This window comes from Dipodomys merriami, unplaced genomic scaffold (assembly GCF_024711535.1).
Source record: "Dipodomys merriami isolate MVZ:Mamm:240054 unplaced genomic scaffold, mDipMer1.0.p SCAF_5, whole genome shotgun sequence".
NCBI lineage: Eukaryota > Metazoa > Chordata > Mammalia > Rodentia > Heteromyidae > Dipodomys > Dipodomys merriami.
Genome location: NW_027206068.1, coordinates 75489355 through 75504872, shown reverse-complemented (window position 1 = coordinate 75504872; position 15518 = coordinate 75489355). Strand labels below are relative to the sequence as shown.

The 15518-nt window shown below is 54.7% G+C and overlaps 1 protein-coding gene across 1 annotated transcript in view; it reads left to right on the top strand.

Annotated features, from left to right (window-relative positions):
* The first annotated feature begins 13950 nt into the window (after positions 1-13950).
* Positions 13951-15518, top strand: part of Smarcd3 (SWI/SNF related BAF chromatin remodeling complex subunit D3) — a 32282-nt gene continuing 30714 nt past the window's right edge. Inside the window, exon 1 of the mRNA XM_069997108.1 lies at positions 13951-14021. The gene's annotated coding sequence lies outside the window, so the exon portion shown is untranslated. The remainder of the gene's footprint in view (positions 14022-15518) is intronic.

The window sequence follows — 15518 nt, the reverse complement described above, 5'->3', positions numbered from 1 at the left end:
CCCCGACCGCAGAGACCCAGCTCACACAGCCCGGCACGAACCCGCACCGACGGGGACCCCAGCTCACACAGCCCGGCACGAACCCGCACCGACGGGGCCCCGACCGCAGAGACCGTGTCCACACACACAGCTCCCGCGCCCAGCACCGGCTCCTCGCCCACGCGCTGGGAGCCCCGTTAACCCTCCCCGCTCCGGCAAGGCCTGGAGCCCAGCCTGCCGCCACAACTGGCACCGGCCTGGGTTCCTGGACCTGGGCACCTTCTGGAAGCCACTGGTCACCCCTAACCGGCACGCTGGCGTGACCTGTGTGCAGGGCACCCGCAGGGATGCATGGGGGGCAGGCTCGGTCCCTGCCTTCCCCCTCACAGCGGTCAAGGGCACGGACAGCCACACCTCACCACCCCTCCTCCCCCCCCCCCCCCCCCCAGCCTTTCTGCCTCACAGAAAGTGCAGGTTCTCGCTGAGCTCCTCTCCTCTGGAAGCTGACTGCAGCCGCTCTGTGGTCAAGGGCTGTGCCCGGAAAATCCGATGCATTCGTCCTCAGTGCTCGCAGCTTGGATGTGAGCTGCAGATCTCAAACTGGTTGTAGTGGTGCATGCCTGTAGTCCCAGCACTTGGGAGCCTGAGGCAGGAGAATCAGGCCTCCAGGCCAACCCTGGGCTGCAGAGCAAGGACATAAAATAAAATAATTAAAATGAATTTTAAAGCACCTCTGGAAAAAGAAAGTGTTCAATTGGCTTAACAAAACATTGTCATTGAAAGCCAGGTGCTGGTGACTCACGCCTTTAATCCTAGCTACTCAGGAGGCTGAGGCCAGGAGGATTGTAAGCCAGCCCAAGCAGAAAAGTCTCTGTGTGTGTAACTCTCCATCTCCAACTAACTACTTAAATCCTGGACTGGAAGCATGGCTCAAGTGGTAGAGTGCCAGCTATGAGGGAAAAAAATAGTGAGTGCAAGAGGTCCAGAGCTCAAACCCTGGTACCAGTACAAAAAGAGAAGAAAATGTACTTAGGGCTGGGAAGGTGGCTCAGTGGTAGAGCGCTTGCCTTGCATGCATGAGGCCCTGGGTTTGATTCCTCAGCACCACATAAGCAGAAAAAGCTAGAAGTGGTGCTGTGGCTCAAGTGGTAGAGTGCTCATCTTGAGCTGAAGAGCTGAGGGACAGCGCCCAGGCCCAGAGTTCAAGCCCCACAACCAATAAAAAAAAAAAAGAAAGAAAGAAAGAAAAAAGAAAGAAAATGTAATTAAACTTAAAGCTCAGTGGTGTGTATGTGTGCGTGTGTGCTCAGGTGTGTGCGCACATCTATAATCCAGTGTTTGGGAGGCTGAGGCAGGCTGGGAGGATTGCCAGTCCCAGGTAGGCCTAGGCTATATACAAAAATCTTGTCTTAGTCAAAAATGCAGAGCCTGTGGCTCACACCTGTCATCCTAGCTACTCAGGAGGCTCAGATCTGAGGATTGAGGTTCAAAGCCAGCCCTGGTTGGAAAATTTCTTTTTTTTTTTTTTTTTTTTTGGTCCGGTTGTGGGGCCTGAACTCTGGGCCTGGGCGCTGTCCCTCAGCTCTTCAGCTCAAGGCTAGCGCTCTACCACTTGAGCCACAGCGCCACTTCCGGCCCTTTTCTTTTTGCTTATGTGGTGCTGAGGAATCGAACCCAGGGCCTCATGCATGCAAGGCAAGCACTCTACCACTGAGCCACCTTCCCAGCCCTGGTTGGAAAATTTCTGAGACTCTTATCTCCAATGAGCCACCAGAAAATCACAAGTGGTGCTGTGGCTCAAAGTAGTAAAACACTAGCCTTGAGCAAAAATGTTCTTCAGGGACAGCACCTAGGCCCTGAGTTCAAGCCTCAGGACTGGCACACACACACAAAATACAGATCTGAAGTTATACCTGCAGCCATCATCTCTACACAAGGCAATCTCCTCGCCCCCCCCAAACCAGACTCCCTGACAGCTTGACCCCCTTGGTGGCCCCCAGCCCCAAGCAGCTTCTGGCAGGTGACCTTCAGAAGTGTCCCAGGGCTCTCTCCCAGCGGCCTCTATCAAGTGACATGGAGGAAACTCTGGTGCCTGCTTCCAGAGCCAGCTAGCGGGAGGACAGGCAGCCATGTCCCCTCCCCTCCGTCCCCTCCCCTTTGCCTGGTGGCTGGGGCCTTCCTGGTGCCAAGATTCAGACTCGCCGGGTGACAGAAGGAAAACTGGCAGAGAATCCTTGGCAGGCGTCTTACTGGGCAGGTCCCCCTGCCCTGCAGCCAGGAGGAAGCAGGAAGCAAGCTAGGAGAGCCCCCCACCTGATTATCAGAGCCAAGCCGACACCCCGAGTCTGCTGGCCCTGGGTGCCTGGCTCCGCTGGGCTCAACACAGACCCATTGTGTTCTCAGATAAGAAGCATAAGAAGCGTGGCTCCTGTACGGACCTCACCTTCCCCAGGTAAGCCCTCCTTCCTTCCTTCCCTCCTTCTCCCTCCCTCCATCCCTCCCTCCCTTCCTCCCTTCCTTTTTCCTTCCTTCCTTCCTGCTTATCCTGGAGCTTGAGCTCTGGGCCTGGGCACTGTCCTTGGGCTTCTGTCCTCAAGGCCAGTGCTTTACCCCCTGAGCCACAGCTCTACTTCTGGCTTTTTTTGGTGGTAGTTTAGTAGAGATAAGTCTCACAGACTTTCCTGCCGGGGCTGGCTTCGAACCACCTTCCTCAGATCTCAGCCTCCTGAGTGGCCTAGGCCTGGCACCGGGCCACCATAGCCCCTGGTACCCGGCTGAACTGTGCATTTCTGTTAACATTACAGAAAGTTAGGCCCCGGAGTGTCCCGTGGGGTGTGCCGTGTCCGTGGGGGGGCGGTGCTGCGGGGTTAAGGACCCCACCCCCTCCGCACCGTCCTGGGGCGCTGTCCTGGGGCGTTGTCCTCAGGGAGCTGTCCTGGGGCGCCGTTCTGGGGCGCCGTTCTGGGGTGTCGTTCCTGCAATGGACGCCAGGTGGCGCCAGAGCCCGCGCAGCCCACCTGCGGGCGTCGTGGGTACCCCAGGCCGGCCTCCCCCTGGGCTTAGGTGATGCTCTTGCCTCTTGGCCTCTCGGCCAGGCCCAGCTGCAAGATTTCAAAATCCAGAGTTCCACCAGCAGACTGCAGTACGAAAAGGGAGGCCCGGTAATGCAGTGTGGAACAGCGAACCCCGGATCGGATAAGGAAGAGGGAACACCTAAACCCAGCCCCTGTAAAGAAAAAGTGCCCGGCCGCCAGCCCACGGGCGCAGTCCTGTAGGGCTAGGCACTCGGGAGGCCGAGATCTGAGGATCCCTGCTGGATGCCAGCCCTGGGCAGAAAAATCCACACGATGCCATCTCCAGACTAACCAGCAAAAAAAAAAAAAAAAAAGCTGGGCTAGAGGTGTGGCTCACGTGGTGGAGCACCAACTGAGTGAGCAAGTGCAAGGCCCCCGAGTTCAACCTCCAGTACTGGCAAAAGGAAAATAGTAAGTGCCCGTGCCTGTCAAGCCCTGTGCCCGACCGACTGACTCACAAGCTGTACAGCATAACACCAACAAAAGAAAACTGTATCCTCCAGGAGCCGGTCGCTCACCCCTGTAATCCTATCTACTCACCAGGCCAGCCGGGGCAAACACACTGGGTGAGACTCCATCTCAACCAATAGCTGGATGTAGTGTACACGTCTGCTATTCCAGTTATGTGGGAGGCTGAGACCAGGAGGATTGCAGTCTGGGCAAACAAGTTCTATCAACTCCAGCTCGATGGAAGGAGCTGGGCATGGTAGCACACACCTGTCATCTCAGTTACAGCAGAGTGCAAAGTAGGAAGTTTGTGTTGGGCAAAAAAACTAACACCCTATCGATCTCAAAAATAACCAGTGCAAAAAGGGGCAGGAGCCATGGGTTGGTGGTAGAACCTCTGCCTGGCCAGTGTGAGGCTCTGACTCCTAACCCTTGCACAAAAAGGAGGGGAACAAAGAGACGAAAATTGCACTGGTAAGAAAAAAAACTCAAGCAAGCGTGCAAGCTAATGGCACCCACTCCATGGCTTCCCTCCCTCCCTCTCAGCTCACACCCAGGCCTCAACTTAAGAGATGAGGAGCAGCCAGATGCCAGTGACTCATGAAATTCTGTATTCTAGCTACTCAGGAGTCTGAGATCAAAGCCAGTCAGAGGAAGAAAAGTCCACAAGATTCTTATGTCCAACGAACCAAGCAAAACACCAGAAGCAGAGCTGTGGCCCCAGTGGTAGAGCACCAGCTTTGAGCAAAAAAGCTCAAGGACAGTGCCCAGGCCCTGAGTTCAAGTCCCAGGACTGACACCAAGGAGAGAGACAGAGAGGTGGGAGGAGGGGAGATGAGGACAAGTGGCCATTTATACATGGGTTACACACACACACACACACACACACACACACACAATGGAGGTGTGTGCCCTTGGCACTGGGTTCTGCTTAGGACTAGCCCATTGTTGCAGGCATTGGACATATTCTGACAGATCTGCCACATCCACACCCCCTTGCTCAGGGGGCAAGATGGCTCTGGATCTGGAGACCCACGCGTCAGGGGCCTGTGGGTACCAGATTGCCTGGCTGATCAGAAACTTGGATTAAGACCAGAAGGCAGCTGGCGGGAAGGGCGGGGGAGTCTGTGGATGGCTGGCCACCAGTGGCTCATGCCTGTAGGCTTAGCTGCTCAGGAGTCGGAGGTCTGAGGATCGTGGCTCCAAGCCAGCCCAGGCAGGAAAGTCAGTGAGACTCGTCTCTCCAATTAAACGCCAGAAAACTGGAAGTGGTGCTGTGGCTCAAAGTGGTAGACCACTAGCTAGCCTTGAGCAAAAGGCCCTGAGTTCAAATCTCACAATGGACAAACAAATGTCTGTGGATGAACTTCAGCACAGGGGCCATGTGCAGACACGCGGACACCCGGGGAACAGAGGCCCCCCCTCCAAGCCTTTCTCAGTACTTTCTCTGGACAATCACCGGGATTCGAACAGGTGCAAACACCAACACTGAGACCCAGCGCTTCGCTGCCCAGAGACCAGAGCAGTCCCTGCCCACTCCTGCAGCCTCGGAGCTGCCGCCCTCCCGCTCCCCAAGGCCCGGCTTCTGGCAGCACCACTCTGAAGATTTGCAGGATGCCCCATTTGTTGTCATGGTAACCACACAGCCTCCGCTCCAACCAAGGAAGCCATGATGGCAAAAGGCTGTGGCCTGGGAGTTCTCCCACCACAGCGCCCACAGCGGCCGCTTGCCTGACGCTGCCCATTGCCACTTACAGCCCGGTCCGTTTGGGAAGGGGAGGGCTGGGCAGCCTGTCAAAAGCGGATGGACAGAGTCCCGCAGGGCTGGGCTGGATCCCAGAAGCCGGGTCCCCAGAGACCTCGCAGGTCCTCCGCGACAGTCCCCCGAGGGACCTGCAGTGCACTGCTGTCAGATGAGCCTGGGCATAGGCTGGGGGCGGGGGGACTGGAAGGAAGAAGACTGGCAACAATGGTTTTGGGGGTACAGAAGAGTCAACAAAGCAGGAATGCCCTCCCTCATTCACCAAAGAACTCTCTGGTTATTTGACTGGGAAAAATGCTTTGCCTCACACACACACAGGCGCTCACCCGGCCCCAGCACGGTGAATGTGGGGGGCGGGGTTCAGCTCAGAACACCCCCGGGGCTGGACAGGAATGAAACTCCACGGGCTAAGCGCTCAGCCCGGCTTCAGATGCTCGCCACAACCCCCCAGCCACCTCTGTACCCCCTGACAACTCTAAGTCAGGGTGCCTGAATCTTCACTCTTTGGCCTTGGTCCTTCTCTAGAAGGGCTCACAGAACCCGGGGGAATGCTCAGTGGTAGAGTGCTTGCCTAGCATGCATGAAGCCCTGGGTTCGATTCCTCAGTACCACATACACAGAAAAAGCCAGAAGTGGCACTGTGGCTCAAGTGGTAGAGCGCTAGCCTTGAGCTGAAGAGCTGAGGGACAGCACCCAGGCCCAGAGTTCAGGCCCCAGGACTGGTAGTAGTAATAATAACAACAACAACAACAACTTGGAGAAGTACCTCCTTCCATACACCCTTGTGTGAACAAGCATGCCAACGGAGCCGTCATCCTGATACCATGGAGGATGAGGCCGGAGGACGGTGAGTTCGAGGCCAGCCAGAGTCCATAGTGAAATCCTATCTCACAATTTAAACAATAAATAGAAGGGTACAGATGAACAGCCTGGTGAAGAGATGCACGTGACCAGGGGCATGGGGGGGGACCCCATGTTTGCCAGTACCTCCACCTGCTCAGCAAGCCGAAAGGGGCCCCTCAAATCTCTTCACCCCAGAGGAGTTTTGCTTTGTTGTGTTGTGGGGTTTTGTTCTGTTTTTCCAGTCCCGGTGGCTCACGCCTCTGCTTTGGGAAGCTGAGATCTTGAGGATCCCAGCAGTTCAAGACTCATCTCAATGGAAAGAGGCTGGGTGTGGCAGCTCCTGCCTGTCATCCCAGCTGTGATGGGAAGCAAGACTTAGGAGGATTTGGTCCAGGCCCATGCCCGGGCAGGAAGCAAGACCCTGTGTCAGAATAATCTGTGTAGAAAACAAGAACCCTGGGTAGCTTGGGTGCCAGGCACATCACCACACCCAGCTGACGTACTGAGATGGGGTCCCAATAAGTATACACAGGCTCGCCTCCAGCTGCAGTCCTCCTGGGTAGCCGGGATGGCAGGCGTGAGCCACTGCTCCGCCAGGCTCCTTTCACTGTGGTTCTTGTGATGGCACTTGGGGTCCACTCTGACGCTCCAGGACAGACTTCTCTTGTAGCTCACAGGTAATATTTACAGGTTCTGGTCACAGGTGTGGCCCAGTCTTCAGGCACTGTGATGAGCCTAGATCCACAGTGCAAATTCTAGACTTTTCCATTACCCATCTCCCTTCTTCTCCCCTCCCCGTCCTGGCACACAATAACCTGTTCTCCATCTCTATAAATTTGCCATGTTATATAAATGGAAATGTGCAGTGTGGAGCATTTTGAGATTGGCTTTTTTCCCCCCACACTTTCAATTAACTCCCAAGACTAAAATAATCTATTGATGATTTTGAGATTTCCCCCCTGGGGTCGTGTGCGTTGAGAACACATCCCTTTTAACTGCTGAGTAATGTTCCACGCTGTGGGTGTACAGCATCCAGCCACTGAAGGGGGTGGGGATGGTAAATGTCCGGGGCTATCGTAACCAAAGCCGCAGTGGACACCCAGCTACAGGTTTTTGCTTGAATGTGAGATTTCATTACCCTGGGATAAAAGCCCAGGATTGCAGACGCTGGGTTCAAACGTGTGTTCTAAGGCACTGCCAAGTTCTTCCTCCAAGTGCTGTACCATTTGCATCTCCAGCAGTGTGTGCGCCGAGCTGCATGCCGAGCTGCCTTTCCACGTCTCCACCCGTCTCCACCGTACCAGCAGCTGACAGTGCAGCTTGGCCAGGTGCGACTCATGGCCACTGCCCATGCGCACTGCCCATGCCTAGCTGCCTTCCCAGCTCCATGGACCTCGCCGGTCCAGAGTCCGCTCCCACCTTTGCTCCTTTCCTTTCCTTTCTTTTCCTTACCTTTTTTTTTGTCGGTTGTGGGGCTTGAACTCTGGGCCTGGGCGCTGTCCCTCAGCTCTTCAGCTCAAGGCGAGCGCTCTACCACTTGAGCCACAGCACCACTTCCGGTTTTCTGGTGGTTCACTGGAGATCAGAGTCTCACAGACTTTCCTGCCCAGGCTGGCTTTGAACAGCCATCCTCGGATCTCAGCCTCCTGAGTAGCTGGGATGACAGGCGGAAGCTACTGGCAGTTGGCCTTCACTCATTGCTTTTTAGGACAGGGTCTCACATCTCATCAAACGTGTGTCTGAGCTTTGATTCACCTTCCTTAAGACCCTGTCACAGTGTGATCATGGGCTTGTGCCAACAGGTCCAGCTACCCTTCTGTAGGGTAGTAGTCTCTTGGACTTCTCCCTGGGCTGGCCTACAACCTTGATCCTCCCGATCTTAGCCTCCCACATACCTCAGGATGACTGGTATGTGCCACTTCACCCAGCTATGGGTTAAGAAGTGGGTCTCAATAACCTTTCTGGCTCCTGCCTGTAATCCTAACCACTCAAGAGGCTGAGATCTGAGGATCGTAGTTCAAAGCCAGCCCAGGCAGAAAAATCCATGAGACTCATCTCCAATAAACCACTCAGAAACCTGGAAGTGGCGCTGTGGCTCAAGTGGTAAAGTGCTAACCATGAGCTGAAGAGCTGAGGGACAGTTCCCAGGCCCAGAGTTCAAGACCCACGACCAACCAAAAATAAATAAATAACCCTTCTGCCTGGGTTACCTTCCAACCACAATGCCCCCATTCTCAGTGTCCAAGTGGCTCAGTCCAGGCCTGAGCCGCCAGCACACAGCCAAGTCTAGGAACTCTCCAAAGATGAAAATCTCTTGTGTGAAATGTGTCTCCATGTTTCATGGTTTTAGCTTATCCACTTAAGTTTGTCTCCATTCTCAGCCTCTTTTTTTTTAATGAGATGAGTTTGGTGGAGTTCTGTGTTTCCTGTGTATGTCTGGTTGTTTCAGCTCTGACTGCTGAAAGGTCATCTTCCTTCCACTGAATTGCTTCTGGACCTTTGTCAAAACTCAGTTTGGCGTATCTGCTTGGGCCTATTTCTGGGTTTTCTGTTCTGTCCCATTCATCTGTGTGTCTGTCCCTCTGCCAATGACACATGATCTTGATGGCTGTAGCTGTACATTAAGCTTTAGCTTAGACTTTGGTAACTACTGTTGCTTGCTTCCTTCCTTTTCCTTTCTCTCTCTCTCTTTCTTTCTCTCTCTCTCTCTTTCTTTCTCTCTCTCTCTCTTTCTTTCTCTCTCTCTCTCTCTTTCTCTCTTTCTTTCTCTCTCTCTCTCTTTCTTTCTCTCTTTCTTTCTCTCTTTCTTTCTTTCTTTCTTTCTTTCTTTCTTTCTTTCTTTCTTTCTTTCTTTCTTTCTTTCTTTCTTTCTTTCTTTCTTTCTTTCTTTCTTTCTTTCTTTCTTTCTGTTGGTCATGGGTCTTGAACTCTGGGCCTAGGTGCTCTTCAACTTGAGCCAGAGTGCCACTTCCAATTTTCTGGTGGTTAATTGGAGATAAGAGTCTCATGGACTTTCCTTCCTGGGCTGGCTTTGAACCATGATCCTCAGATCTCAGCCTCCTGAGTAGCTAGGATTACAGGCATGAGTCACCGCTGCCTAGCTTGCTTCTTTCTTCTGCTTCAAAAATATGGGGCTAAGAAGGTTGCTTATTGGTAGAGTGCTTGCCTCACATGCATGGGGCCCTGGGTTCGATTCCTCAGTACCACATAAGCAGAAAAAGTCGGAAGTGGTGCTGAGACTCAAGTGGTAGAGCATTAGCCTTGAGCTGAAGAGCTGAGGGACAGCGCCCAGGCCCAAAGTTCAGGCCCCATGACCAATAAAAAAAAAAAAGTCCAAGCCAGGCACTGGTGGCTCACACTTGTAATCCTAGCTACTCAGGAGGCTGAGATATGAGGATCATGGTTCAAAGCCATTTCTAAGCAGAAAAATTGGTGTGATTCTTATGTTTAATTAACCACCAAAATGCTAGAAGTGGAGCTATGGTTCAAGTGGTAGAATGTTAACCTTGAGCAGAAAGAGCTCAGGGACAGCATCTAGGCCTTGAGTTCAAGCCCCAGGACACACACACACACACACACACACACACACACACATTTCTTTGGCACTGTTTTTCATATCGAGTTTAGAATAGTTTTTTCTCTCTTTTTTTCCTACAAAAACATGGGGATTTTTATGAGAATTGGCTTAACCCTGTGCACGCGTTTTTGGAGGATGAATATGTTTGCGACATGAAATCCTTTTCCCCGCTAGCTTGCTCTGTCTCTCTGCTCATGTTTCTTCACCTTTCATTACTGCTGCATCCTGCACTCGTTTTGTTAGACTTACACCAAGTATTTCCATTTTACCGAGAGTTGCACATGGAATTACATTTTTGATTCAGTGTCCACTAAGTCACCAAAATTCACAAAATTCTGCTAAGATGTAGAAATACAAGGAATTTTTATATTCTTTTTTGTTTGTTTGAACTGCTCGTGGGGCTTACAGCCAGGGCCTGGACACTGTCTCTGAGATGCCTTTGCTCAAGCCTTGTACCCTACCACTTGAGCCACAGCTTCATTCCCAGCTTTTGGAAACCAGCTCAGGCTGGCTTCATACCTCGATCCTCAGATCTCAGCCTACTCTGGAGGATTACAGGTGTGAGTCAGCAGTGCCTGGCCTTTGTATCCTCTTATAACCCTTTCCTAAATTAGTTGTAAGAAGATTTTTGTAAACTTCTTGGGATTTCCTTTTCCTCTTCCTTTCTTGTTTTCAGCACTAGGGTTCACCAGGCTTCACACTCACAGTGCCAGTACTGTACCACTTGATCCATGTCTCCTGCCTTTTTTGCTCTGATTATTTTTGAGATAGGGTGTCACTTTTTGACCAGGACAGTCATAAATATATGTATATATGTATATTTACACATAATATATATACATATATATATATATGTGTGTGTGTATATATATATATATATATATATATATATATATATATATATATATATATATATATATGGTTTAAGCCACCACATTCAGTTTTGGATTTTTGTTTTGTTTTGTTTTTGTCGTCATGGGGCTTGAACTCTGGGCTTGGGCTCTGTCCCTCAGCTCTTCAGTCCAAGGCAAGTGCTCTACCACTTGAGCCACAGCACCACTTTCAGGTTTCTGGTGGTTTATTGGAGATAAGAGTCTCACAGACTTTTCCTGCCTGGGCTGGCTTTGAACCATTATCCTCAGATCTCAGGCTCCTGAGAGGCTAGGATTATAGGCATGAGCTACTGGCACCCGGCTGACATTCAGTTTTTTATGCTGCGAACGTTACTTTTGCCCAGGCTTTCCTAGAGCCATGAGGCTTCCGATTTCCCCTCCTAAGTAGCTAGAATTACAGGTCTAAGCCACCCATGCCTGGCCCTACTGAACTGTGCTTTGTAGATAATCATGGTGTCGAATACATACCCCTTTACTTCTTCTTCATGGTCTCTGTGCCTTTTGTTTCCTTTTCTTGCCTTATTGCATTGGCTGCAACTTCTAGCAGCAAACGGAATAAAAGTATTGTAAATAGACATTCATGCCCTTTCCTGATCTTAGAGGAAAAATCTTCCTTCTGTTACAATTGTGATGTCAGCTCAAGGTGACACACAGACACCTTTGTGGGGTTGAGGAAGCTCCCTCTCTCCCTGTTTCTTTCTGAGCATTTTTGTTATTGTTGTTGGAAATTGTTGAAGGTCTCCTGCATTTGTTGATGGGATCCTGTGATTTTTCTTTAGTAGTTAATGTGGCAGACTGTACTGATTGAATGTTGAGTTTAGCACCAGTTTTGCAGAGCTGGAATAAACACCCATATACTCTCCTTATTGGTTTGTCTGTCTCTCCCACTTGGTGATAAATTCCAAGGGGGCAGAAACGCTGGTTCCTTGTGCCTAACATTGAATTCCAATGTATAAGTTAATGCTCAAGCCGGGTGCCTAGGGCTCACAACTGTAATCCTAGCTACTGAGGAGTCTGAGATCTGAGGATCACGGTTCAAAGCCTGCCTGGGCAGGAAAGTCCGTGAGACTCTTCTCACCAATTAACCACCAGAAAACCAGAAGTGGCACTGTGGCTCAAGTGGTAGAGCGCTAGCCTTGAGCTGAAGAGCCAAGGCCCAGAGTTCAAGACCCATAACTGACAAAAAAAAAAAAATAGAAAAAAAGAGATAATGCCCACAAGGATGAATAAATGAACAGAAGAGAAGTGAAAGAAATTCCCAAGATTATTACAAAGAGACCCTCCAAGACAGGACAACCAGAAGGCCTCGGAACAGACTGTTGAAGCCAAATACTCTGAGAGGAGTTTAAGAGTCAGCCAAGAGTTTGGAGCTGTCTTGATGATAATTACATAGAAAAATAAGCAAGCAAACATTTATTAAAAGATAATTATTACTGTGGTAGATCTATACAATGGAACCATTCAGGACTAAAAAGAAATGAGCTACCTAGCTGGGAGCGGTGACTCAAGCCTATAATTTTAGCTACTTCAGAGTTGGAAGTCAAGGTGTCATGGTTCAAGGCCAGCCCAGGCATAAGAAGTTCCTGAGCTGGGCGCCGGTGGCTCACGCCTGTAATCCTAGCTACTCAGGAGGCTGAGATCTGAGGATCGTGGTTCAAAGCCAGCCCAGGCAGGAGAGACCGTGAGACTCCTATCTCCAATAAACCACTAGAAAACCGGAAGTGGCGCTGTAGCTCAAGTGGTAGAGCGCTCGCCTTGAGCTGAAGATCTGAGGGACAAGCGCCCAAGCCCAGAGTTCAAACCCCACAAACACCAAAAAAAAAAAAAAAAAAAAAGAAGTTCCTGAGCCAGGATCTGGTGACTTACGCCTGTAATCCTACCTACACAGGAGGCTGAGATCTGAAGATCTTAGCTCAAACTTGCCCAGACAGGAAAGTGCATGAGAATCTTACCTCCAATTAGGCACCAAAAAAGCCAGAAGTGGAAGTGGAGCTATGGCTCAAGTGGTAGAGTGCTATCCTTGAGCAAAAATGTCAGTAACAGTGCCCAGATCCTGAGTTCAAGCTCTAGGACTGGCGTACACGCACACACACACACACACACACACACACACACACACACACACACACACACAATGATAAAACATAGCAACTAAAAACACAATAGTGGGGCTGGGAATGTGGCTTAGCGGTATGGTGCTTGCCTAGCATGCATGAAGCCCTGGGTACAATTGCTAAGTACCACATACACAGAAAAGGCTGGAAGTGGCATTGTGGCTCAAGTGGTAGAGGGCTAGCCTTGAGCAAAAGAAGCTCAGGGGCAGTGCCCAGGCCCTGAGTTCAAGCCCCAGAACTGGCAAAAATAAAAATAAGACAGTGGATGGAAAAGCTGCAAGTTTGTGTCCACACATGTCAGAACCTTAAATGCTTACAGAGGGAGCAGGCTTGTTAGACCTCTGCTGTGTGTGTGTGGGGGGGGGGTAGGAATGGGAGGGGGGGTCTTGTGGGCAGCATACAACCTTGGCCTCTGCCTGTACCTAAGCTCCCTGATCTCCTGCCTCTTCCTGGGGCGGACGGACCTCCTGGCCCGGTGCTAGGGGGCTTACACTCGCCTGCCGCTGCCTCTCCAAGTGGGCTGCTCGCTCTCTCTGGTCTTGGTCTGATCTTGGACTCTGAAGGCTGGGGTTGAGGCCGGTGACAGCCAGGTTCTGAGGGTTTGAGTGGGGACCGCAAGAAGTGGCCCTAGGATGGGAAGGGGCTCCTTCAGAGGTTCGCTGGAGACCTCCATCCCTGGGAAGGTGTCCTGCACAGCCCAGGGGCGGTGGGGGGGGCGTCATGGGGGAGGTGCCAGGTCTCCAGGAGCTGGGGGGGCGTTATGGGAGGGCGCACAGCCCAGGGGCGGGGTGGGGGGAGCGCCATGGGGGGGGTGCATGGCCCAGGGGCAGGGGGGGCATCATGGGTGGGTGCACAGTCCTGGGGCGGGGAGGGGGCGTCCTGGGGGGGGCGCACAGTCCTGGGGCGGGGTGGGGGCGTCATGGGGGGGCGCACAGCCCAGGGGCCGGGGGCGTCGTGGGGGCGAGGGCGCCAGGCCTCGAGGCCGGGTGTGCCCGTCGGTGGGTGTGAGCGCGGAGGGGCGCCGTGTGCACACCTGTGTGCGCCCCGCGGCGCCCCGAGCAGCGCGTGGGCAGAGCAGCGAAGCGCCACGCGCGGCCCCGCAGGGCGGGGCGGGAGGGCCGCGGGGGGCGGGTCCGCCAGGCCCGCGGGGCGCGCGGCGCGGACGGGCGAGCCGGCGGCGCTTCCGCTCCGATCCCTAACTCGGTGCGGGCGGCTCGCTCTTTGCAGACGCTCCCTGCGCCTCCCCCGCTCGCCGGGGCTGCGGCGGCGCCTGCGCCGGCCGACGAGCACCGAGGAGCGGGCGGGCGGCCGCCTCCGGGCCGGTCCGAGCAGGTGAGCGACCGCCGGCCGCCTTCCCGCCCGCCGGCCCGCCGCGCCTCTGCCGGCACCCCATCCCTGCTCCCTCCTCCCCGCCTGGCACGCTATCCCTGCTCCCCGCCTGGCACCCCATCCCTCCTCCCTCCTCCCCCACCTGGCACCCCATCCCTCCTCCCTCCCCTGCCTGACACCCCATCCCTCCTCCCTCCCCGCCTGGCACCCCATCCCTCCTCCCTCCTCCCCCACCTGGCACCCCATCCCTCCTCCCTCCCCTGCCTGGCACCCCATCCCTCCTCCCTCCCCTGCCTGGCACCCCATCCCTCCTCCCTCCCCTGCCTGGCACCCCATCCCTCCTCCCTCCCCTGCCTGGCACCCCATCCCTCCTCCCTCCCCTGCCTGGCACCCCATCCCTCCTCCCTCCTCCCCGCCTGGCACCCCATCCCTCCTCCCTCCTCCCCCACCTGGCACCCCATCCCTCCTCCCTCCCCCACCTGGCACCCCATCCCTCCTCCCTCCCCCGCCTGGCACCCCATCCCTCCTCCCTCCCCTGCCTGGCACCCCATCCCTGCTCCCTCCTCCCCCACCTGGCACCCCATCCCTCCTCCCTCCCCTGCCTGGCACCCCATCCCTCCTCCCTCCTCCCCACCTGGCACCCCATCCCTCCTCCCTCCTCCCCACCTGGCACCCCATCCCTCCTCCCTCCTCCCCGCCTGGCACCCCATCCCTCCTCCCTCCCCCACCTGGCACCCCATCCCTCCTCCCTTCTCCCCCACCTGGCACCCCATCCCTCCTCCCTCCCCCACCTGGCACCCCATCCCTCCTCCCTCCCCTACCTGGCACCCCATCCCTCCTCCCTTCTCCCCCACCTGGCACCCCATCCCTCCTCCCTCCTCCCTCCTCCCTCACCTGGCACCCCATCCCTCCTCCCTCCTCCTTCACCTGGCACCCCATCCCTCCTCCCTCCTCCCTCACCTGGCACCCCATCCCTGCTCCCTCCTCCCCCACCTGGCACCCCATCCCTCCTCCCTCCTCCCCCACCTGGCACCCCATCCCTCCTCCCTCCTCCCCGCCTGGCACCCCATCCCTCCTCCCTCCTCCCCGCCTGGCACCCCATCCCTCCTCCCTCCTCCCCCACCTGGCACCCCATCCCTCCTCCCTCCTCCCCGCCTGGCACCCCATCCCTCCTCCCTCCTCCCCACCTGGCACCCCATCCCTTCTCCCTCCGCCCTCCTCCCCGCCTGGCACCCCATCCCTCCTCCCTCCTCCCTCCTCCCCGCCTGGCACCCCATCCCTCCTCCCTCCTCCCTCCTCCCCGCCTGGCACCCCATCCCTCCTCCCTCCTCCCTCACCTGGCACCCCATCCCTGCTCCCTCCTCCCCCACCTGGCACCCCATCCCTCCTCCCTCCTCCCCCACCTGGCACCCCATCCCTCCTCCCTCCTCTCCCACCTGGTACCCCATCCCTGCTCCCTCCTCCCCCTGGCACCCCATCCCTCCTCCCTCCTCCCCCCGG